The sequence below is a fragment of the Phyllostomus discolor genome, chromosome 10 (assembly GCF_004126475.2).
Source record: "Phyllostomus discolor isolate MPI-MPIP mPhyDis1 chromosome 10, mPhyDis1.pri.v3, whole genome shotgun sequence".
Lineage (NCBI taxonomy): Eukaryota > Metazoa > Chordata > Mammalia > Chiroptera > Phyllostomidae > Phyllostomus > Phyllostomus discolor.
The window spans coordinates 16,831,316-16,857,500 of record NC_040912.2 but is presented as its reverse complement, the minus strand read 5'-3'; the positions used below and the strand labels follow the sequence as shown (position 1 = coordinate 16,857,500).

Sequence of the window (26,185 nt, the reverse complement as noted above, 5' to 3'; positions counted from 1 at the left end):
ATTGTGACTAAAATAAGATAACGGAAAACAAAGAGAGAAAACAAGAGAAATCTGGTAGAAGTAGGAAAGGCATTGTCTAATGCTGGTTCACTGAGATTTGCAGGAACTAATAATAGCTAACAATTACTGGGCACAATCTGTGCCAGGCAGAGTTCTGGGTCCTTTGTCCTTCCCCTCTGTTATCTCTTCTCACCAGCACAACAGCGCCCTGGGGTAAATGACATTATTGTCTCCCTTTTCCAGTTAAGGAAACTGACATACATAGATATTAACGAAGTTACCCCAAATCATGCAGTTGGAAGTAAGAGCCAGAAGCCCAGGCTCAAGAATCTTACCCTGATGTCAACACTGCCAGCAACTACGTACAGAACATTCTGTGAGCAATGTCCCTGGAGACGCTGATGTGGGCCTGGAGTAGCTCTTCTGAGGAAACAGCTACAAGAATTACCACCACCCATCATGGGCTTCCAATTCATTAAAGCCTCACTCCTTGGTCACTCAGGTTGCCCTTCCTGACTTCCACACGTTGCCTCTCCATGCCCCATGCAATCTAAAGGCAGCTCAAAGGCACCTGCTAACTGGGATGTTTTTTGAGTTTTTCAATATAAATAACATCCTAAATGGTTCTGAAAACTTTCAAAAGGAAAAACTGGACTGTAAATATAAAATATTTACTCACTGAACTAAGTACTTAAAAATAAATTTTCTTAATCAAGACAGCAATAAGTATCCTGAGTGAACTTGTGGCTGTGGTCATGACGGAGCACCATTAAAAATGTAGCAACATATTGAAAAATGGGTAAAATAATAAATAAACTGGAGCCTGACATGCTAATCACATAAGATCTCTGTTATGTTAAAATATTGTGAAAATAATGAAAATGCTATGTGGAAACTTTGAGAGGACTCACATAAAGAAAACAAAAATGTGTAAGAATTGGTTTGCAGAATTTGCATTATTCTGTTGGAAATAGGGAAGAATAAACCTATAAAGATTCCTTAGGAAAGCTAAATAATGATTGTTTAAATTATGAACAAAGACATTCATTACCATACAGTTTTAATGCCAAAGTAAATTACTATAAATATCCTGTAATGTAAACAAAATTAAATAATGTATTAAACATCCCTGTATTGGGATATTATGCAGTCATTAAAGATAATCTTGAGGAAAGTGTGTAACAGCATCATTATACTTATGAGACTATGGTAAGATAAAAAAATTTAAACATGATACAAAATTAAATGCATAGAATTATTACTATTGTGCTTTATCAATTTAGACAAAGAGAAACAAGGTCGAAGTTTAGGATGGCAGTCATAAATTGCCAGTACATGTTTAAGTAGTAAGAGTCTTGATACAAATTTTCACTTTCTTTTTCTATATTTTCTAATTTTTAATAAGCAGATATTATTCAATTATAAAAATAATCATTTTACATAGAGAGGGAAATAGTGATTAAATCACAGCTCATTTATGAAGGACAGGTTTAGAAAAAAACAGGATAAATAGGAAAGCACAATGGGAACAAAGGAAAATTCTTAAAATTGAGATAACTCTAATATAAATTAATATTTCATGGCAATCCTTTGATTTCAATAATCCTTTTACCCTGTAAGGCTAGCCACCTACTGATCCCACTACCTTTTCACTGCCCCATACCTTACCTGCCTCCCCAAAACCTTCTCTTCCTCTATTCATACCTTAAATGAAAAGGGGTCTTAATGGCCTTCCTGTGTGCCCCCCTAATTCTCTTAGTACCACACAACTTTCTCCTACTGACTAGCGGAACCACACCTTGGTGAAATGCAACACTCCATCCACTTGTCCTAATCCAGAAAGCTGCTTATAGCTGATGAAAAACCAAGCTAACCCCAGGTTGGTTCTTAAGGCTAATGAGCAGTTTTACTCAATGTCTGTGGCATGTACACCCCCTCTCCTTCCCTGTCAAATCTCTAATGACCTTCTCTGGTTTCATTTTTCCCTGATGATCCTGCTTCATATTTTATTAAGGATTTTCACAAGAAGCAATCAGAGAGAATGTCCACCTGTTCCTACCAACACTTCCCTTGAACTGCTTGGACCCATATATTTGGATTTCTCTCCTATTACTGTGCATGAGCTGTCGGCACTGCCGGCCAAGTCTCTCCTCCACATGTGTGGCTGGTCCCATTCCTGCTGGCCCACTCAGAGGAAATGCATCAGAAACTCTCATCCATCGTCCCTGCATTACAAGTGTATTCCCTGTATTGCATCTTTCCCATCAGCATAAAAACATGCTGATACTTCTGATGTCTTCAACAAAAAGTCAACCAAATGTGTCATGACCTTGTTTTGCCCCATTGTACACTTCCCTTTGCAGCCAAAACAGGCACTCAAAAAAAAAGCCTTCTCTCCTTATCCACAAATACTTTCTTCCCCTCTCTCACACCATGGGGTCATCCCCTTCTTCACCAGAAATGCTCTTGTCAAGGTCACCTATGACCTCCTATTGCCAAATTCAATGGAATCTTACCCAATCTTACTTGACCTATCAACACCACACAATACAGTTTGTCACTTTCTTCCCTGGAAAACTATCAGATCATACCACTCAGGTCATAGAGTTTTGTCCATGTTCAAAACTATGCAGTGGCTTATCGACCAAGCAAAAGCCAAACTCATATGGCCCACATGGCCCCGTACTCTGGTGTCAGGCCCCATTGCCTGTCTGAGGTCTCTCTCCTTCCACATATGACTCCAGCTAAACTGGTTACTTGCTGTTCCTTGCAAACACAGGGCATACTCCTTCTGGGCTTTTATACTCGTTTTCCCTCTCCCTGGCTATCTAGGGTGACTTCCTCAGCATCTCAGATATTTTCTAAATATCACTTTATTGATGAGGATTTCCCTCCTCATTAAAATTAATAATACACATTCATTATTGAATTTCTGTCTGTTTTTCTCCATACCACTTACAGCAGCTAAATATGCTATATGTATAACTAATTCATTTTGTTATGCCCCATTTCCCCACACTAGAATGTAATCTCCATAAAAGCAAAGATGTATTTCTTTGTCTGTTTCATTCACTTTTATATCCCCAGAACCTAGAACAGTTTTTAGGGTATAGTAGGTGGTCAATAAATACAGAGTACATAGTAAATGAATTGTATTTTCCCTTGAAAAGTGAGAAAGAACTAACTGGGTTAACAGACCAAAATTAATGTGCAACCAGTCAACAGAAGTCTGTGAAGGTGCTCTAGGTAGTCTGCCAATCTACTGCAAATCTGCCACATAGGTAGTTTACATGAGTGGCTGGCTGGAGAGCATTACACTAAGTGAACTAAAGCAGGCAGTGACAGACAAATACCACATGATCTCATCTATAAGTGGAACCTAATCAACAAAACAAACAAGCAAGTAAATAGAACCAGAGACATTGAAATAAAAAACAAACTGACAGTAACCAGAGGAGATGGGGGAGGGGATAATGGGGAAAAGAAGGGGAAGGGTCCTCAAGGAACAGGTATAAAGGACACATGGACAAAGCCGAAGGGGGTAGGATCGAGGGTGGGAGGCAGGGTGGGCAGGGAGTGGGGGGAGTGGTGGAGAAAACTGGAGACAACTGTACTTGAACAACAGTTAAAAAAAAAAAAAGGAAGAAATGCCAGCCACAGTGAAAAAGCTCTGGAAAGACTAACCAAGAAGGGACACATTTAATTTCCACTGTCTATCAGCTGTAGGCCAAAGTGAGGAGGCTGCCTGTAAACAGAAAGTGGAAGGAAAGGAACCGAGATGATAGACGGAGATCCTCGACCGTAAATGAGATTCTGATTATCTATCCTTTTACCTCCTCATCTGTATTATACTCAATGCTCTATTAAAGGACTAAAGTGGCTCATTGTAAGTAAGTAAACCAAACAATCACAAGTATTTTCACTTTTCTAAATTATCTTCAGAGTCATACATTTGAGAGCTAGCTAATGTCTCGATTCTTCAGTCTCCATTCAGCCTAAGACCTCATTCTGTGAATATTTGAATAGCTCACTCCTGACCTAGGGTGGTTATGAATTTCAACCATTGATTTGTTTTTTTCCAAGCCCACAGAGACAGTCACGTCAAGTGATCTTCTAAAGAAGCCCCAGTTGGCTTTAACAAATAAACTCTTAGTGCAATTGAAGCCAGTCATTCGTATCGCAAAGTTATTTAATAATCAAAGAACATCTAGGATATGGACTGACCATAAATAAGGGGTAGTCTAAAGATAGAAAAAGAAGTACCCCACTGACCAGGTTTCCTGTGCTAAAAATAAATCAGGGCCATTTTACATGTTTGTTCAAATACACGTATACCATATCATTTTTGTCTGCTTAATATCAAAGATTATTACAGTGATGCCAAACTAAATGTCTAATTTTAAAGTTTTCCTCCTAGCTACCTTTATTCAAAACATTTTAATACTAATATTTTAATCTTTATTTAGCATTTGTATACTTAAAGCCAAAAATGAATTAACACATTGTTACTGAGTTGTAAGATTAAATAAAAGTTTTTTCTTAGCACAGATTTTGCAGAGGTGACGAATGAAGAGCCAAGGCACAGCAAATAAACATTCCTCTTTGTTGATTCCTCTGTTCAAAAAGAAATTGGCTATGCCTTTTTCCACTCCCACAGCCTGTACACATAATTCTAAAGCATAAAAATTTTGGAGAAGTTCATGGCTTCAAAACATCGGCAAAGCCAAAAACTGTTAGTTCTTTTAAACCAAGAGAGATGAAAGGGTTTTTATCACAAGCCCTTTTCCTAACAACAACCAGTTTTTCTTTTTTTGAGAGTGTGTCTGCAAACTGTTAATGACAGAATGATCAGTAGACCTATTCCTAGGGCTTAGGCTGTTACAAAATTCAATTTGGCGCTGACAAAAATACAAAACAAGTATTACTCCCAGTAATGTTTGCTTTCTGTTTTATGTAAATACAGTCTTTCCTTGAGAAGCACAACTGGGACTATGTACACAAAGCCTGCAAACAAGGGGGAGCACTAAAAACCCAGAAAACAGAAAGAACCAATACTTCATGAATGGCCTGCTCACCTTTCTGTCACACCAGCTCCACTAATCCGAACATTCTTCTTCCTTAGTGGACATTTTATCCAACTCTGCAAATGACTAGCAGCAACATGGCACCTACTGTACCACTCAGGATGCAGTAAGAAAAAATAGAAACCATACAAGGTCTTCCTATCAGGGGCAAGTGGAAGGCTGAAAGAACAGAAAGTGAATGTGAATTAGCCTAGACATGGATACCTGCAGGAAGCAGCTACTACCCCCATGGCCAGGAAAACAAAAGGCAGGATGTGGTGGTAGGACCCAGAGGTCTACTAGCCACTGCATCGTCAGGATGCCTTGGGAAGTACTGGGAACACCAACCATGGGGCCCGTCAGTCAGACGTGGACCATGATGGGGTGCCATTCAGTAGACGCTTGCACAGCTGGGACAAGATGTGTTGCACACACTAGTTGGGAGATACAACTGGGACCTACAAAACTGGTGCTGGGACTGCTGACATACTGCTCAGCTGGAGCTGAGGCTACCCAGGAGCCGTGCTGCCAAGTGCTGGTATAACCCAGGGGAGCGCCACCTGGCAGGTGCTGGGCACCTGAGGAGGCGTTGGTGCTGGCTCCAAAGGCAGAATTCTGTCTATGGTTCTTGGAACAGGCAGAAGATGCTGGAGTTCACAGCTTTTTGCTGCTGAGGATAGAGGCCCAGAAGCTAAAAACAGGAAGTGAGTCACTTTCCCCATTCCGTCATTTCTCAGTCTCTTACCAGGACCTCTCAATCCGCAAGACCAAACTGGAATCTTGCTGACAATAAAAAACATGGAACGGTAATCTGTGGGGTATGGAAAACCTACAATACACAGAGGAGCACTAACTTGTAGGAATGCACACTGAGGGCAAACAGGCCAATGGCTGGCATATCTCCTATCCTCCATGCCAGTTTTTCTGTAGGCTTTAACATTAACACCTAAATATGTTAATAAGAATTTGGCATCTCATTTTATCCATTTTACTAAAGGAATAAAATAGTAAGTAAATAAGAGGTAAATAGAAGAAAATATAATATAATAGATATAATATATAATAGACATAATATGTAACTATAAGCTAATGTACTTATTTAAGCCTACTATTAAAGAAATTATATTTTCAACTTTAATAATGGAGCATTTAGTAATTGTATGCAAGTTACTAAATGACATCTTATCTTTCTCTGACTGTCATAAAGCCATGTTCATGTTCTACTTAAACCTTTATAGTTCTGTTCAAATTTCAGAAGATAATGTTGTTGAGCAGATCGTTTATGCACGAAGTATACGAGCAAGAAGTGCGTATTGGCCTGTGGTATGTTAGAGATGACCTATGATTCAGTTCTTAGCTATCCTCGCATTGAGATTCCCCGGGAATCGAGGCGGGCTCTAGTGATTTGCTTGACATATAGAAAGCAGGAAAAGCAATGTGCTGGGATTTCCAAGTCTATTCTAAATGACCTTGTAGCCTCTGCCTAGGTCTCTTGGAAAACTTCCTCTAGGTGAAACCAGCTGCTGTCTGAGAATTCCTACAGCCCTCGGGTCACCATGCTGTACAGACAACCCGTAAGTGCTCCAGTTGACAGTCCCAACTGAGCCCCGACTTCTAGTCATCCTGCAAAATGCCAAGTATGAGTGGAAGCCATCTTGAACCCTCCGGGCCAGCCCATCTGCAAGCCCAGAGCCACGGTGCACCCTATGACCGGCAGAACACCACACAGCCAATTCCTACCTAAATCTGTCAGCTACCAGGTGTGAGATATAACAAAATGCTTGTTTTGAGTCACTATTTTGGGGTAGTTTGCAATGGAGTAAGAGATAACACACTATTGTCTTTCTAAGAAGCAAAGAAACACACACTAACGCAAATTTTCCATGGAAAATGTGATGTGGTTATGTCAGCTACATCAGCGAAAAGTAACCAAATCACAAACCACAGTACTCATGAAGCTTCAGGGATAAAGTATACTTATGTATGTATTACTAATGAAACTGCAAATGATTGCTAGGTTCCGACACACCGCTCAGTAGTGAGAGAGGCAGGGAATCCAGCTTTGCTTTTCTTCAAACCCCCCAAAAGGCACAACATAGTTGTAGCCCCCTTCCATCTTCTTTCTTTTTAGTTTCTACTAGAGAGAAACACAGGGAGAAACATTTTAACCCAGCCCCATAGCGGAGGCATGAAGAGCCTCCTAAGTAGGCCCCGCCCCTTTTACTATACCCCAAACCTTACACCTGACCTACTCAGGTGCTGCCCAAGAGCCTGCACAACCTCTGGGCTCCTCTGGCCAAGCGCCAGCGGGCATCTAGAAAAGCGAGAGCATGTCAGGAACTTTATTTCTACACAAAACTTTGTTGTGCTGCATTTAAGAACAGTAGGGAAAGTCTCCCTTCGGATATGTCCTCAGAATGTGAAGCTAAAATGGCCTACCATGTAGTTTCCATTAAAAGTCACGCTGATACAAAAAGGGGATATGTGACCCCTTCACAGCATACAGGTTTTCTAGTCTTATCCCCAAATTGATTTGAACCAAAAGGCTACTTTAAGCTTATACTGTTGGTTAGTTTATTTTGCTCATTAGGTTCCTCATGTAAGTGAAATCATATGGTATTTGCCTTTCTCTGACTGTCTCAATTTCACTTAGCATAATACCCTCCCGGTCCATCCATCTGGTGCAAAAGGTAAGATTTCCTCCTTTTTTATGCCTGAGTAGTGTTCCATCCTGTAAATGCACCACAGCTTTTTTACCCACTTATCTACTGGTGGGCAGTTGGGCTGTTTCCAAATCTTAGCGATTGTAAATAACACTGCAGTGAACATAGGGGTGCATATATTCTTTCAAATTCATGTTTCAGGGTTTTTTGGGATATAGTCCCAGAAGTGGAATTGCTGGGTCATAAGGCAGATCCATTTTTAATTTTTTGAGGTACCTTCATACAGCTTTCCACAGTGGCCGCACCAGTCTGTGTTCCCACCAACAGTGGAGGTCCAGGTGAAAACGGTGAAGGGATTAAGCAAAAACCAACCAAACAAACAAACAAACAACAACAACAAAAACCCTCATTGACACCGACAGCAGTATGGTGATGACCAGATGAAAAGGGGGTGTGGGCAGGTGGAAGAGGGTAAAGGGGCGATACATGGTGATGAATAGAGACTTGACTTGGGGTGGTGAGCGTGTAACGCAATGTACAGATGATGGGCTGCAGAACTGTACACCTAAAACTTAAAAAACTTTATTAATCAATGTCATCCAAATAAATTCGATGAAAAATGTAGGGAACATTGAAAAAAAAAAAAGTAAAACACATTACTCCAGCCTCCTACCAAAGTGGCCTTTACAGAGTGATGGCTTCGCACTACCTCCTCGGTGTTTCCTCACGATAAAGACGAACTGTAGCTGTACGTGAAATTTCTCTATATTTTTGTAAAACTGTAAGGAGAGGGGTTTTCCATTATGTTATCACACAAAGCCATGTATGGCACATTATTCTGAGTTTGGGGATGGGAAGTTTCTTCTTCCTAATTTTAATGTTTTCTCTTTTAAAAGACTCATACCCTCCTCACGTTTCGGGGTTTACCTTGACTACTAAAGAAGCTTAGGCTGGGTTTTTGTACATTTTCACTAACTTCCCATATCCCCCGTTGTTTGCTTGTTTATTTAATATTTGATCTCCTCCCCAACTCACCATACCTTGCCATTATTGGGAGTTAGCTTTTATTGTTAAGGGCTTTCAATATTCTTGCATGTGTATTTTTATGATTGGGTGCATGAAGTTATACTGGGGAAAGGTAATATAGGAATATATAACAATGTGTATCAATATGTGTCCACACATGTTCTATGCAGTACATATTATCATTAATGGTTACAGAAAACATACCTTTCAAACTGACAAGACTTTAGCAATAATTTAATTGAATGGTTGCAAACATAATTCTCTCATGCATGAGAACCTATTTCTTCAAATCTTACAGAAATACAGTTGGCAAATAAATAAGTAGATGCCAAGTCCATCTGGTTGAAAGGCAAAGAGAAAATAGCTGACGCCCCTCACATTTTAGCCACCGCTTTCACTGCAAAAATGGGGTCCGGAGTCACCGCACAGAAGTCAGAGTTTCCCGCAGTACACATGTGAATGCTGTTGCTCGACCTCAGTCGTCTCCTCTTGTAAACATGGATGGACGGCGGAGGCGTGAATCTCCTAAAGCACTTACCTGGTGGGTGACACATCGACACCAGACCTCAGGGTCCCTGATGGCCAGATGTTTTTTTTGGTCACACAACAGAGAGGTCATTCCCCATATTGATTTCAAGTTAAAATTATGGTGTTTGGAACGAGTTAAATGATTTGGGATTTTGTTAAAAATTAAAGACAGTCTAAGATTCTTTTTAACTCAACAAGAATGCAAACATTTTCTCTTTCTTTCTCCTTCCAAATTTATCCAGTTGAGGGGCTGTCCTCTCTTCTTCTCAGGTTTGCTTTCAACTGGTTCTGACCCTTACCTATTCCCTATGCAAAACTAACGTATCTAAAGTTATGACCCTCTCAGTAAAGAAGCATGTGGTCCTGCATTTTTATATTTAATAAGCATAGCTAAGATAAAGATTCTGTGGAATTTTAGTGAAAAAAATTGTTTCTGTTTCTTGGCCATCTTAAAATATTGACCTGACTTTAATTTTCTAACAGCATACATATCAAATCTTTTGTTTGTTAGTAAAGGCTGCACATGTCCTTGTGTACCCACTATCAACACACTGAGGGCTGAATAGGGCTGGGAGCATGGCTTAATTTACAAATGTCTCCAGACAAAAATTTAAAAAGTAGAAGGTAGTTCTACGATGCACTAAGATTTCAGACAAACATTGGATATACCATATAAAGATTTTTAAAGCCACATTTGAGCTGCCAATTTCAAAGTCACAATTCTTCACAATCAATTTTTGCAGACGGAACAGAAAACTACATAAAAGTTCGAATAGAATTTTGCAGGCTTAGCATCATGGCTTTTAGGAGAAATGCTTCCGAAGCTACTATTTATTGTTTGTTTTCACTTTTACATCTTACAATACACAGGGTCATTTTGTCCACTAGGATGTGGACAGGTGCTTTCATTTATAGAAATAGTTCTTTAATAAAAACCATGTTGACGTTAAACACTTCCAGGACCATATGAAAAACACTGCGTTTGTGGTGGAACCCTGAAAGAGCAAAGTCTTCAAAGCAGACTCTTCCAGTTACCACCGTAACTCACCCAGGTAGAGCAGGGGATAGCAGGATGGCCTGAAGTCTGGGCATTCACAAAGAAACCGCAAGAAGACCACATACATCTGGGCGTGCCTGAGAGCGCAGGATACCTGGGGCACGGAGGAGAGTGGTGGGAAAAGAAGCAAACCATTGCCAAGAAGATACTGATCAAAGCCCTGCCTGATCCCCTTTCACGAGTGCTGGGAAAAACCTGGCACTAATTAAACCAGTGCCTGGGTAAAGTCCCAGGGACTTTTCTGAACCAGAATTAGGCATTGGATGGGAGATCAAGAGGGATAAAGAGCCCAAGCGTATCATATTAGTTCAGGATATAAACAATGAACAAAGCAAGATGGCCCAGGACTCAAATGTATTGGCTAGCAGTCTCCTAGTGGGCAAGAGGGGATGAAAGGGGATGCAACAGGCAAGGTAAACACTTAAGGCTTATCCAGACAAGAAAATACCCTGTCTGGGCTCCACCCTTTGATTACGCAATCATGGCTTGATAAGCTCCTGAAGTCTGCCCCTGGTCCTCCCTCTCTTCTGGAGCTCTCCATTCTGACCTCAGCCTCAGTTTTAAGCTCTGCAGTTCCCTTTAATGAAGCAAGATATTTATAAGGATCACCAACTGATAAGTCAAATTACATATAGATTATCCAATTAATTTAATCGGAAGAATAAATCCCATGCACCCCAAGGAGGCTTGACGTAGAACAAATCCTTTTAATGAGACACAAAATAAGATTAAAAAAATAATAATCTGAACAGGCAAATCAACAAATAGTTCATGAAAAAGAGTGATCTACAGAGAACTTTCAGTGAATCTTTTGTCCATAGAAGTATGATGCTGAGACTACGCAGAGAGAGGCTTTTCTGAATTATGAAGTATTATAAAATACTTTAAAATGCAAAGCCCCCTATAAACACTGGATCCCATGTGAGTCATTATTCTGCTGGCAGTCAAAAAGGGAGGATGGTAATAACAGCAATCTAAATTTACGGAGGCCCTATCATCTCAGACACTTGTGCTTTTGAATGCCAGTTTATTAATTCTCAGGCCTACTCATGGGAAAAGTAGCCAATGTTACCAGTTCCTTTTGCAGATAAGGAATTGAGACACAGACGGATTATGTAGCTTACACAAGGTTTGCACAAGGAAACGGGGAGTAGAAGGAAAAATCATTAGCTATGAAGGTGGGAATGTGGTCCACAGATAAAGAGTTGGCACCTTTGACCTTCTCCCGTTCAGATGCATGCAAATGTAGGCGGTATTCCAGCTGAAGACATCTGAGGCGCAAGGCGGTCGAAGGCAGCCGCTCAGTGTAGGAGGTACCACTGACGTACAGAGGTGAACGCCTGGGCCTGCCCCGCTCAGCGTAATGGACATTCTGGCATGTTCTTGGCCTGCAGCTAACCCCTTGCTTTCCCACCACACCTCCCAACAACACCAGGGGGATCATCACATAATCATCAGAAAGCAATGACTTCAGAATCATGTTCTGAAGTATGAATTCAAAGGAGGGATATGAGAAATTGCTCCAGTCAAATAGGAATCACGCAGAAAGAATGGAGCACTTATTAACGTGAGAATTAAACGGCACAGTGAATGAAGAGGACCCCACACAGTCAAGTCAAGAGTATGGAAAATGTCATTCAAAACCAATACTATGGGAACCACTTTCAATCCTTACCATCTTCTTTGAATGATAAAACGGACCTCATTTTAAAATAATTCTTATTTTACAGCACTGTTTAAAAATATTAGGATTAAATAACACTAAATGCACTGGAAAATGAATCAGTAAGAAAGTTGCGAATTATACATATTTTCATAAAGGAAAAAGGCCTTTCAAACAGAATTTTATAATGCAGTTCTGATTTAACCACATCCTGTACAATCATTAGCAAGATAGAGACTGAAGGAAAAGCAAGTCACTATACCATTTTGCACACTCACACTCATTTACACACACACTTAAAAGATTACTAGAAATGATCTACAGATAAACAAAAATATCTCTCTCATTGACAAGCACTAAGTTATATTTCAAAATAATAATAATAACTAAATTTAAAAAACCACGATGATATCCAAGAAAAAAGGAGGTTACTGAGAAACCTCTGGTATCAACATTCTCAATCAATTTACTGACAATAACAACCAATTCTGGAACAGTAAACTGTTCTCAAATTGCAACAGGCATAAGTACATAGGTTAATTACAGGGAATTTCAACTTTAGGAAATGGCCAAATTCAACTCAAGACATGAAGAGATCAAGCAGTTACATAAGAGGCAGGGTGAAGCAATGCACTCAACAATCTGAACCTAATTTCCTTTTTGCTTGAGCCAGGAGAAATTCCCATTGATGCACAATTAAAAGACATCCCTCGCCCTGCCTGTCCAGAAACATGGGTCAATGCAATGTTCCCACACCTATCCCCTGCTTCCAGACAGAGTGGATATTAGGTGAGAATACTGGGTACCATCTAATGGCCAATACCCTTCCTGACAGGTCATGGCTGTGCTATAACCATTTTTGAATATTTGTAGTATCACTCTGCATCCAGTCAAGTATCAGCCTAAGTTGTTCATGTCTCTTTTTTAAAAGTCTTAAAGATGACTGGGAATTATTTATGAGGATGGATTTCTATTATTATGTTTCCGTATTAAAAATATATATTCTAATGGGAGAGAAGTGACACTATGTCATCTGAACTGGCAAGTCAAATACAAAGATGACTTGAATGGGTGCTGGTCAGACACACAGGAAGGTGGACACAACCTGCAGTTATGAAAAAGGGAGGGATGAGAGAGGCAGATGGGGCTGTGAGGTACAAGAGGCTGGGAGAGGCCCTTTAGCCAGTCTGTTCTATGGTGTCGCATAGCATTTACGAAATGGGCTGTGGAGGTTGAGCTGTCTGGGTTCAAATGCCACCTCTACACTAAAGGGTTTGTAGGGAGAAAGGTAAAGAGTGCTTCAAGTAAAAGGAATGTTATATACAGATCAGGGACACAGGGGTGAACGTGGCTCATTCTGGAAACAGGAAGTAGTTGAGGAAGGCTGGGTCACAGCAGTGGGGCAGGCACAGAGGTAGGAGGTCTGGGGAAGTGGCAAGAGGTAGGAGGTCTGGGGAAAGGACACAAAGGCCAGCAGGGACTGGCCTTGAATGGCCTTATGAGACCTCCCCAGGAGCTTGAACTTTAGCCTACGAGAAAGAAGACGCAGATGAGTTTAAAGTCAGGGAATAACATGACCCAATCTATGATTCACACTTTAGAAAATGGAAAGCAAAAGGTGAAGCAGACCTGGAAACAAGGAGAGGGGGCGGCAGCCTGAACTAGGGAGGCAGAGGTGAGAGTGGAGAGAAGGGGCCGAGCCCAGGTCGTTCCTTGCCCTCCACTCCCGAGCTCCCTCAGGACTGCAAGTCAGCCCTTGAGGCCTTGCACTCAAGGCCCCCTTGGACTGCATTTTTGAGCTCCAGCCTCTAGGGACACACAACTCGGAGGTAACACCTTGGTCCGTGCACCAGCTGAACCGCTTTGGCCTCCTGTAAAGGAATGGGGGTGTGCATAACCCAGTGACTGCCAACTATCTTTACCTCTTTTCAGTTGCTCCTGTGTTTTCTCTCTCTAGTAAATCAGTTATCCCCACACACTACCAGATACTTAGGGTGAGGTGATAGTTTTATTATGAGTTTCATTTATCTTCATTTGTAAAAGACAACAGAAAATAAATCTGGTCTCAAAACAATCTATGTATAGCCAAGTCAGTGATTACTTTCTTAGAGAACCATATACCAAAGTGAAGGGCTAAATAGGTAAACGCTATTATTTAGTATTTCTCTATTGCTACTAAAATCTTTTGTATTCACCAAAAGTCTTTTAGTTGAGTCTACATCTGGGAATAAATTGTATGGGTTATAAAATAGGGGTATTAGAAAGTGGACATGAGACTGTGTTTCCCACCAATCCAGTAATGATACAGAGATGAGTAAAGCCTCCTTCCCTTAGGGATTTCTAGATTTTAGAATATTCCACAGTGTATTTTGAAAGTAGAGTGAGGGTAGTTTTATATTTTATACTTGCTTTGAGCGTCAACCGATGTGGTTTAGAGGAAAGACCACGTTTCTTGATCAAATTTCCAAACCTCTCTGAACTTTGATTCTTACATCTGTTATGTGGGAACAATAATTATATACCTTTTCCACCATGTTTTGGGAGATTTAAGTGGTTTAATGTCTCTGACGAAGACCAAAAGTTCTGTGGTTTGGAGAATGTTCCACATCTGCCTTGTCAAATCAGGTAATCAGTAGCTACACTTAGCTTTTGAACACTTGAAATATGGACAGTGCAACTGAGAGACTCAATTTTTTATTGGACAGTTTAAATGTTAAAAGACACATGTAGCCAGTAATTACCGAATTGAAAATGTAGCTCTAGAGAGCATGGTTTGAGTTTCAGTGATTCCGACTGCAAGTTAATTAACACTCTGCTGCTCTGGAAATCCTTATATTAGTATACTGTCCTTGCTTCAGAACGAATTTTTCCCTTACATGTAGGCAAAGATAGGTAGGTAACCCCTTCAAACACAATTTGTGAGATGAATCAGAATGCAATTATATTCTGTCCACTGCTTTTCTCTTAAAAATGTACTCACTGGAGGGAGTTTTTCCAACACCACTGACAAAAATTCCCCAGTTGGCCCCGTGTATCTTCTGGTCACTCTTAGATTGAAAGAAAATCTTGTGGTTAATTTAAGTCGCAAAATGCAGTTTTGATTCATAAATTAGAATACCCCATCTAATATTTCCATCAGCATGGGAGTCTTCCAGTGTATGACAGATTCCATTGTCCACGTGCCCTGTAAGTCTACAGCCTTCTGAGGGCAGTACAGGGCACATCTCTTTCTCTTCCTCACCTCCTCCGTCACCCAATTTGCCAGCTCCTGTTACTGAAGCCTCCTCTAAAGTTGGGGGATGAGGAAGTAAAGGGATAAATAAAAACAGAACATTTTTAATCTATAGCTCTTATTGTAAGGTGGCTTTGCTGATGTGATGTCCATTACTAATACTGTATGTGTGTGGGAGAGGTGTGCACATGCGTGTGTGTGCGTATGCCTATGTACGTGAGCGAGCTCTGGGTGCCCTCAGAGCTTACAACTGCCTGTGGATTGAGCAATGCATCTAATTCCTCTGTCAGCTATGCCTCCCTCGGCTCTGGGTATCTGACAGAAAGCACGCCTAGCTTTCCAGGAGTGTGCAAGAAAGCTGGCTCCTCTAGTTTGAGGTAAAAAAGGACCATCCTTCATTTCTACCTCCCTATATCCAGGTAGTTGTCAAAATCATTCTCACAAAATCCTCACAGTGTTTTTCCTCCTTTTTTTTATAACCTGGAAGCAAGTGAGGACATCAGGGATTGTGAAAATATTCCCAGTTGGGGTTTTAGTCAGATACATTTGTTTGGTATCTGAAATCTCTTGTCTCAGAATCATAAGCCAAAGTTTCCAATTTAACATCTTTTGTCACTGCAGCTGTGTTAACAGCAGCTAAGGACCAGAAATCACATTTAAAAATCATCCATATGAGACCAATAAATAAGCTCGGGCACATCCATAACCCTGTGGTAAGAAATAATGTGGTATCTTCATATGCAATGATACAGGTCGATCACCAAAATAAGAAAATAAAGGCACCAGACATTCCATATGCTTGGGATATTCATCACTGGGAGCACTCCACAGAAACTGAACGCTTCCACACTGCACTTCCTAGGAGGGGACTCGCAGCCAGAAATCCGAAACCTGGCATTTCAGCTTACTTTTCATTCTTCATGCTTTTATATTATTTGAATTTTTAAATTATATGTAAGAATGACCTTAAGTTTTTTATTGAATATCTTTGTGAATATATTTAGGTCCATATTAAGACCTCTAGGCATAGTTCAATATTTTTTTTAATATTATTTTCAAGTCTTTTTAGGTGGTACAGTCCCCAACATTTTTTTCAGCTCTAATATCCTGAAACGGTTGTGTCTAAATCCTAGTCCAAGTGAAATGCACTTTCCAAGTCATTGACTAGCTCATTTGTGACATCAACCTCTGGGAAGTTGAATAAAACACCAGAGACAGTATAATTGTCTAAATTTTTCAGTAAGTAGGTGAGCTGTAACAAACATGCTTTCTTTTCCCAGGAGAATAAAGAAAAATAGGCTGGATTACAGACATAACATAAAACTATATTCCAACACTTTACATCTGCAAAATGATGCCTGATTCTTGACAGTCAAGAACAAGCAGTATTTTTTTCTGTTACTGAACTTTCAGTTTGTCAAAATCCTTCACAAAGAGAATGCCTGTGAGCAGAGACTGCTTACTTTGCTGGAGACTTGCTATTTTATTATTATTATTATTTTTTGTTAGCAAAGGGTAAAGAGGCTCCTCCTAGTGCCTTAGTCTGAAGGTTTAGAATTAAGTTCACACAGGTTTTTGTCTTTCTCTGACAGGCTAATTTCACTTAGCATAATGTTCTCCAAAATTTTTCTTCTTTTTTTTTACAGCTGAGTAGTATTCCATTGTGTAAATGTCTCATAGTTGTTTTACCCACTCATCTACAGGTGGACATGGGCTGCTTCCATATCTTGGCGATTGTGAAAGACTTATAGGCAGGGACAACAGTGTGGTGATTGCAGTGGAAAGGCTAAACAAAAATAAAAACAGATCAAAGAATAAAAGCACACAATGGAGAGAACATCTACAAGGAGAGGATCGCAGTAACCACTGAAGTGAAAGGGGGGGAATAGAATCGGGGGGGCCCTTCATTTAAATAAATTTCTAGAAAAAAATGAAGACAAAAATGTTAATACCATAAACAATTTAAAAATTTTTTAAATTTGTATATTTTACTTGTTAAGCTGGAAGGTAGCACACTAGTCTTTGTGGTATTTGTCTATCTTTAAATATCTATCTACTGTGAATTGTATTGTTTGGGAAAACATTTAGATTCAGTGCTTTTCCCAATGGAAATAGAAGACGCAAATTCCCCTCTATCATTCCTGGAAATTCTGTCTGGTGGCTATTCTCCTGGATAGAAATGAAAACGTTTTTGCTTAATCTGAGGAAGGACTCTGTAAAGATGTGTTGTCACTGAGTAAGGTGGAAGCTACAGCAACGAAGAGAGAACTCCCCAAAGGAAAAGTAAAATCTTGGGAGGAAATAATCAACCTGCTCGTCCTTGCCCTTCCTATCCCTAGATCCTGAAGACTCTCTTTCGTCAGCATTCCTCCTAGAATGGGCAGAAGGAAGAGCAGAACTAAGCTGCCCTTTAATGAGGTGCTTATTGCCTGCATTTCTCTCGCTAACTCCAACCCCACGTGATTAACAGTGCAGTTTCTGCTTCCACTGGAAGGTCTGCCCATCAGGCCACTTCGAGTTGCCTGAAGTAAAAGGAACATCTGCCCCCACAAGAACTAGCTGTCTCTCTTTAGCTTCAGTGTCACCATCACTCTCTCAGGCCACGAAGCTTAAAAATTCAAGAGCATCTTGCCTGTCATTTTTATCATCGTTATCATCATTATCATCATCATCATCATCATATTTTCTTTTTTATTGAATATCTTCCTCATCTCTCTCTCGAATTTTCATTCCCAGCTCCTGTTACTTATTCATGATCAGATTATTAAAACCTATTTCCAAAGTGCCCTCTCCACATTCACACTCCTTGAGCTCCAACCCACCTGTAGGCCAATCCGTGGATGATCTTCCTAAAGCACAACTTCCCACATGTTGTCCCAGGACAGAAACCCATTTGAAACCGCACCATGGGGAAGGTGAAGTCAGAATCCCTTTAAACTCCCATTGCCTTAACCTTACCCTAGCATCATCATCCAAAGCCCCCAGGAATTCCTCCACAGGACACCAACGTCCCTCCTTTCCAGCCATATATAAAGACAGCCTGTTCAGTTTCACTTCCTCGTTTCTGGACTTGACATTGCCTCTACCTCAGTGGTTCCCAAACTTCAGGCCTTCTGGTAGCTCTTCATGATATTTCCACGACCAAGTACCAGACTAATTTGTACTTACTAGTTTCTGTAAATCCACTCGCATTTTAGCTCAGAGAAGTCTTTTAATAGAAAATTTCTATCAGTAACATAAATGGGAAAAACCAGTATCTATTACAGTAAATAGGCAACGGCTATAAAAACAAATGTTTTTCAAAAAGTTATTAAGTTACAACTAAATAAGTTTTGCCTGCTAAAATCATTGAGCTTGTTACAACTCTATTGTTACAAAGGAGGATTAAACAAGTGTTAGAAAATTTTTAAAAGTCATATAAACAATACATCTATGTCCTTGGAAAATTAAAAGTAGAAGGAAAAGTATAATAACTTTCTCACTGTGCAAATCAGTTATTGATTTTATTGATATTGCCTAGAATCATTTCATCTGTAAAAATTTTGGGAAGCATGGCTCCAGAGGAGATATTTTCTCTATTGTTTTCTCTTGATTTCAACTCCGCACATCTTTCCAGGCCTGGCTACATCTCCATCATTTCCCAGAGTGTCTTCTGGGTATTTACACACCATGACCTCCCCTTCCTCTGAAATGCTGGGTACATGTTTCTTCCATGTTTGGGGGAGTTACTTCACTCTGCTTTTGAGTGACTCATACGCAAGTTTTCAAATTTAGCTTTTTCTGGTCTCCAATGGTTACAGTTCAAGCAAAGATTTACGGAGGCTTGTTTTAATCCCATGATATTGAGCATGTCTTCTGCAGGGTGGGAATTAACCAACAGTAACGCCAGGAAAGGCATGAGTGATGCACGGATTAGTACTTCCTCCCTTTAGGTTTTTTATGAGTACATATCTTTTCTAGAGGACCAGGATACCCTTAAGGACTACGTGTGCCTCAGTCACTCTTTAACCCCAAGTCCAGTGGAAGAACATTGTAGGACTGCTGAAGGAAACTGTTAAATGAATAAATGACACTTCCTAGAGAGTGTACACCATATAGGGCATTCAAGAGCAAGCCCAGGGCTGCCCTCTCAGGCACAGAACCACATTGATCGAGTGCTTCTGCAGCTTTCCTTCTCCTGTGTGTTCGTTCTCATGCTTCCCTGGACTTGTTGACATAGCTCCTCAGAGGGTTTTCCTTTAAATATGTTCATTTAAATAGATCGCATGCAAAACTTTGAACACTCATCATGAACCCTGGTTTCTGTAGCCAAATACCATAAAGGATACTTAGTTTTAATAGACAGCCAGGCATATGAGTGGTTTTTTAAGAAAAGATTTTCTGGAAAGTCAATAATGACATGCTTTCATGTTTAAAATAAATAAAACCCTAAATTGTCTTTTGTCTTCCAGATTACCTAATACATTTTAAGGTAAGATGGTGTTTAATAGGTCCTGTCTTAATACTCTTTATTATTTTGAAATCACAGACACAAAAGTGATCTGTTTATAAATAAGCTAAAGGACCCTGGCTGAGGTAGCTCAGTGGATTGAGCATGGGCCTGCAAACCAAAGGGTCACCAGTTCAATTCCCAGTCAGGGCACATGCCTGGGTTGCAGGCCAGGTCTCCAGTAGGGGGTGCACAGGAGGCAACCACACACTGATGCTTCTCTCCCTCTCTTTCTCCTTCCCTTCCCCTCTCTCTAAAAATAAATACATAAAATCTTTAAAAATAAATAAGCTACAGAGAATATGAGAAAACCAGAATAAATCATATATTTGGTCATATCTAAACTTTTCAAGTTTTAACTAATAATCAGGACTTCAAAATTGCTATACCTTTACAGTACCCATGAAATCATGTTAAAAATAACTATTATAAATTAGTAATCACATAATTAAGTTAAGGAAAGTATAAAAAGGATTACCACAAAGACTAAGACTATATTCTTAGTCTTGACCAGTCATTCAAGGTCAAGACTAAGAATAAACCAGAAATACATCATAATCATAACTAATTATTGTTATGTTAAAACTACACGTGAACATAGATAATCCAATTCCAGTCTGAAATTAGGTCTACTGAAAATGGACTTGGGCAATTTTTAAGGAGTCAGAGATACCTTAATAAATGGGAGGTGCCAGAATTTCCACTATGTTTTCTTTGTCTTCTTTTAAAAAATTGTAGTGAAAAATACATAATATAAAACTTACCATCTTAACTATTTACAACTGTACAATTTAATGGTGTTAAGTGTGCTTACAATGTTGTGCAACCAATCTCCAGAATGTTTTCAAATTGCAAAACTGAAACTCTGTAGTCATTAAACATCTCTTATTTTCTCCCTTCCCCCACTCACGGGCAACCACCATTTCATTTCTACTTTGCGTTCCTATGAATTTGACTACTTTAGCTATCTCACGTAGTGGAATCATACAATATTTTTGTCTCTTTCATCTCTTTCTGAAATTCAACTGAAACTTACTTAGGAAGAAGCCAAGTTTGTCCTCCATCAGTTATTTCCTAACCGTCTACTTGATGCAATGCACTGTGCTAATTTCACTCTAGTAACCCAGTGAAGTAGGTTTTATGCCAATTTTACAAATGAGGAATCTGAGGTTGGACCAGGTAGAACATCTTTTCGAAGGTCACCTACTTAAAGTGGCGGGGCCACTGAATCTGAACTCCTCTGACTTCAGTGCCCACAGGCTTTTCAACACCCTTGGCTGTCTTTCAAAATATTTAAAATTTTCAGAGGATTTCAATCATTCACATATTTGAAGCAAATCAAAGTGTTTTTTCTTACTACATTTGATTTTGAATGTCACATGTCTTCCTCCTCTTTTTATAAATCAGCTTATTTTATAACATGTTTCAAGTATTAATCTATCCCATGTGTCCAAGTTTATTTTAAACCATGTCCCACCAACGCCGAATATCAATAACCTTCCTTTTTTTCCTTTCCAAGCAGGGCTTGGGGAGAAAGGAAGAAGCATTTAGTTTCTTTAATTATTCTGGAAATGACACAATGTCCTATGTGTACCATATATCAGTAGTGAAGAAAATATTAATTTTTAAAAACAACACTTACAATTGTGGAAATGAACTCAAGCCTCTTCAGTTCAGGAACATTATGTCAGTGAATGGAAGTCACTCTAGGAAAACCAAGGACTCTCTCCAAACGTGTCCTGCTCTGTCTGCGGCACCCAAGCTGCAGCTCACCAAGCCACCTGGGACTAGAAGTCCTCCCAGTGCAGCTCCAGGCTGCCCAACCAGAAACCCTCCCAGGCACAAGAACTACAACACCCACAATTCATACTCCTTTCCTGAAACCAAGAGAAGAGGGTGGATGGCTACAGTTTCACCCTAGCAAGAAAGAGTAAGTACATGGAAAAGCAAAGCAATTAGTAATTACATCTGTATAGCAGGTGGGTATGTCTAAGAACAATCGACAAATAGGGACCTCTTTCTATAAAAGGAAACAGAAGTGGTTTGATGTTTGCAAAGAAGTAAAAAGGCACCTTCAGTGTTGACAAGAACTAAAAAATCTTCATGCCTGCAAATCCTTGTACAGCTGTGGAACCGGCTCTACCAGATTCTGCCGCAGTGATTCAGAGCAGAGGATGCCTGCCAGCCCCGGGCAGGTGAATGAGGCCTTCCCAGGCGAGGACTAAGCACCTCCCACATCACCTGCACTGTTACCGCCATTCAGAGGAGCTGCGGACATAATGCAGACCTTTTACCCTTCATCTTCCAAAAGGCCCTGGATTTTCTTAAAATGTGCTTTCGAAAAATGTGAGCACTACCGAACGCCTGTCGGCGTTTCCTTCCATTTTCCTTGACATGTCTTCATTTTGTATTTTCCTTCTTTATAATCCGAGATTGTTTCTGATGGCTCAAAATTTAAGAAAAATAAATTTGGAGGGGAAAACGGGAAAAAATAAATTTTAAACCATGCATAAAATGAAAGGTGCAATCATGGTTTCACTTCTTTGCAACATCAAGAACACAGAGTGCTTAAAACAAAGAAACAAAAACTAAGAAAAGTGTTTCTTCCATTTCGTCCTACCAGATCTGTCTCTAGCCTTTCATTTGCTGTTAGACGCAGCCCAAATGATGCAGGCAGACAACGTCTTGGCTTGGGACGGGCCGAAAAATGTAATGGGAGGATTCGGCTCCAGTAAGGAGGCACCAGGATAATGAGAAAGGAGAAATTTCTTTCCCTCTTGTGTACATTCTCTCCTCCCTCCCTACTTGCCACCTCCCAATGGTAGGCTGAGGCTTCCTGTTGCCCAACCTTCATGATCCACCCAGAGCTCCAGTCACGGGATGGCCCCCTTGGGTCATCTGCCTGTCCAAACAGCACCACCCCATTCTCCTTTGTCACAGGACCCTCAGTCTCCTTAAGAGAACCTAATAATGCTCTCTTACATCATTGGTATTCCTTTCAAAAACAAATGGTTCTCCATTTCTACAAACCCTACAGATGTTTGTTCTCCATGCTGTTTCTTCTCCCTGAAGGTTCTTGGTTTTTTTTTATTTGACCCATCTTTAAGTGTTCAGATTTTTCATGTCTTTCAATGCTTAATGAAAAAACACTCTTCTCTAAGAAGCCTTCCTCAGTCTGGCCCTAATCTGAATTATTCTCTCCCTCCTAATAAATTCTGTAATATTTTACCCAGTCCTCTTATAACAGATTTCATGCCTTGGACACTGTTGTGTGTATACGTGTGTTCACACGGCAACGTTGCCTTCCTATTTGAAGGCAAGACCTTATTTTATTCCCAACTCACTAACTCAGTAATTTACACATAGAGGTGTCTGGTAACCAACGGAGGCAACAATGGAGATATTAACTCTAAGCTGGATTTTAATACCTAATGCAACCTTTATCTGTCTCAGAAAACATTTGCACTTTAAAGACTCTTGGGATACTGTTACCACAATCCCCCTGTGGTGTAGTGTGATAAGGCCCCCACAACCTTTATTTGCAGAAAAGTAAAGTATTAAATCTACTAGTAGAACCCGACAGCATCTGAAATGAAGGCTCTCAGGGATCAGTACGAATTGTTTCACCAGCTCTGCCTCCCAGTGAGTGGCCCTCCGTACCTCAGCTGCATCTTAGGGAACTGGCCTTGCCCTTGTCTATGATTTTTTGATCACCAGCTCCAGCATTTCTGGGTTCCTTCCCCTTTTATCTAGCCTCCTGGCTCTGATGTCAAAACTCTGCCCTTTACACTCCTTTAAATAGTTTAATCACTGATCTTCCCCCACCAACCCCTCCGGCACTCCCCACCCCTACACCCTGCCAGCGATGGGAATTCTCTCCGAAGTTGGTTCCTCAAACCTCGGCTTCTCCCGGCTTCTCCTGGCCTCACTCACTCAGCTGTGTCTTCAAGCCACCAGCCACTGGAAGAAGCAACCTTCTAGATATTGCTGACACAAAACAAGGTTCCTGTGGACCCTCGGACTTGAAGACAGGCTGGTATAAATGGCCACTGTCCGGACAGTCCCCCCAACTCTTCTCTGTTACATCATGAGGACTCCTAGCCCCTAGCCAGCCTCTGTGAGTATAATCTAAACTATCTAAACTGGGGCATGGGTTCATCCTCAACATGCGGTGCAGGGTTGCTTCCTTAAGGAAGTCTTTTTTGACCCTTTCCTTGCCCGTTACACGTTTCTTGCACTGATTTATACAGTTGTCTGGCCAGGTTGACACTTGGTTCATTTCTCCGCTGAAATCGTGATCATTTGCAACCACGAGATTCATTGTACCTCGACAATAACTAAAACAGGGACATCGGTTAATTCCCGACAGATGTGAAAGGGGCACAGAAAGCCGGTCCCTCCCACCCCAGTATGTGAGGAGAGGAATGCTCAAGGATAAAGGGAGCTCTTGGGAGGTTCAGCAGAAGCGCACTGCAGGTTCTGAAGAGTGAGATATGTGGGGAGCAGGGCCTCTGTGTTTGGCCGCTCGGACTTCACCGTGGCACTCTTTGCCCAGCCGGAGACCCCCACACCCATCGGTGTGGGAGTGTGAAGGTGCCGAGAGGGCCAGTGGACCTGCCAGCGCTAAGGGTCAGGGCAAAGAAGCTACACTGTGCTCCATAAAAAATGATGGGAATCATCCACAATGGATGGCACTTGTGCACGATGTTCCAGAAAGGCACACTGGTCCGGCACCAGAATCAAACCAGACTCCTCCACAGCAGGGGACCAGCCGGGACCATACTGCCATATGACTGTTATCCCACCACACACTCGGATACCAATGTGGAGAGAAACCAGGCAAGGAGGGGGAGAAAATGAAAGACTGAGAATTAAAAAGGACTCACCCAAAAGATCGTTTAAGCTAAAAGAGACTGTGGTGTACTAGGTTGTGAGTTTAAAATCTGCTTCACCCAGCTGCACTCCAATGGCGGCAATCAGCATGGAAGCTGATGTGCCAGAGACGCACTGTCAGGCCAGCCTGGGAGATAAGGGAGAAGCAGAGCACTTAGAATGGCTAATCAGACACCACTCTCGGGGACCTGGAATTAGGAACTGGCGACACAAAGAAGCCGAGACAGAGAGAGCCCTGTCCCCAGGTGGACAGAGGCAGCTGTGCAAACAACGTCCTGCTCTGGATGTGGCAGTCGCGGCCGTGGAGAGTCCAGTCCCAGGCTTAGGGTGACAGTCACACAAACGGGTGGTTTCTAGAGCTTAGCAGAAACAACTAATTTATCCAGGAGCTTTACTGTATTTGGGCAGCTGCTCTGGCTTCACAAGCTTTGTGCCTAATTCTCCAGCCTTCCCAGCAATTGTGGAACTGCAGCTGGATGTATTGTTTTTTGATTTATATTAGCCAAAATCATTTACTATTGCTTGGAGCTAAAAACTGACACACCTGACATAGCCTTTACCTCCTTGTAACAGGTAGCACCTCTGCCCGCCCCCCTATATTTAGATTCCCTCAGATCAAGGACTGGACCTTACTTCATCCCTATCCAAAAGCTCCACAGGGCCTGGCCAGGGTACATATGCATTGGTCTAAATTGGAATGGCCAGTAAAATAAAGAAGTCTTGCTTAAACTTCCTTCTAACTTAAAAATTATCTGACCACACAGAAGCTCTCAGCTGCTTATTAATGCAGAGGCAATTTTTTTCTCTTAATGCCACAGCTCATTGAAAATTTAGACTTTACCCCCCTATCTTTATCCAGTAGGGAGCAAAGCAAGTGACCATTTGCACCCAAAGGGGGAAATCAAACACACAAACAGTGGTTTAAATATGCCCAGGGAGTTACATAATAATAAAAAGGGGATTTTCCTGGTATCCTTCAATGACCTATGTTAAATGTCATTCATGTTCAGTGCCTGCAGTACAAATATACCAGAAAGAGCAATAGGAAACAGCCACACCCCCCGCGTGCTCAGATTTTTTTCCAGTGTGAGGTTATCTTGAAAAGAGAAAGGCCACACTTGCAACCTTAAAAGAAAGTTCCCCTTGGAGTTTTTCTCTGTCCTGTTTCAGTATGTATCGGCTCTCAGACCCCTGGGCTATCTGCCTATGACATCCGTTTTCTGGTTCACTTTGTCCCTGAGTCATGATCACACGGTGACTTTCTAAAAATAGTTAATAGCTGTGCCATTTACCAGTTAATTTCAGTGAATAGCTCAAATTATAGTGAAATGTTAGGGCCCAAGTTAATTCAGGTCAGAGTGATCTTGTTTTCCTGGATTAAGAAAGTGAGCCAAGTTGTTCTCACAATTTCATATTTTCCTTCATTACATCTTTCTGGCTCTTGACTGAACCATAGGATGAATCATCCATAAATTGACCCCCGGTTTAGAAGTTCATTGGTGTTCTCTTTCATTCGTTGCTTTCAGTCTAACACAAGGAATTACATGCCCATTCTGCATGACCAGAGATGT

At 40.9% G+C, this 26,185-nt stretch overlaps 1 protein-coding gene across 5 annotated transcripts in view; it reads right to left on the bottom strand.

Moving 5' to 3' along the window:
* The window catches only part of MACC1 (MET transcriptional regulator MACC1), a 59,269-nt gene extending 37,782 nt beyond the window's left edge, over positions 1-21,487 (bottom strand). For 3 of the 5 annotated variants that reach the window (XM_036010533.1, XM_036010532.1, XM_036010530.1), the window contains exon 1: positions 21,364-21,482. The gene's annotated coding sequence lies outside the window, so the exon portion shown is untranslated. Of the gene's footprint in view, positions 1-21,363 lie in introns of all 5 variants that reach the window. The other 2 variants (XM_036010535.1, XM_036010534.1) reach the window with 1 other exon arrangement.
* Positions 21,488-26,185: the final 4,698 nt, after the last annotated feature.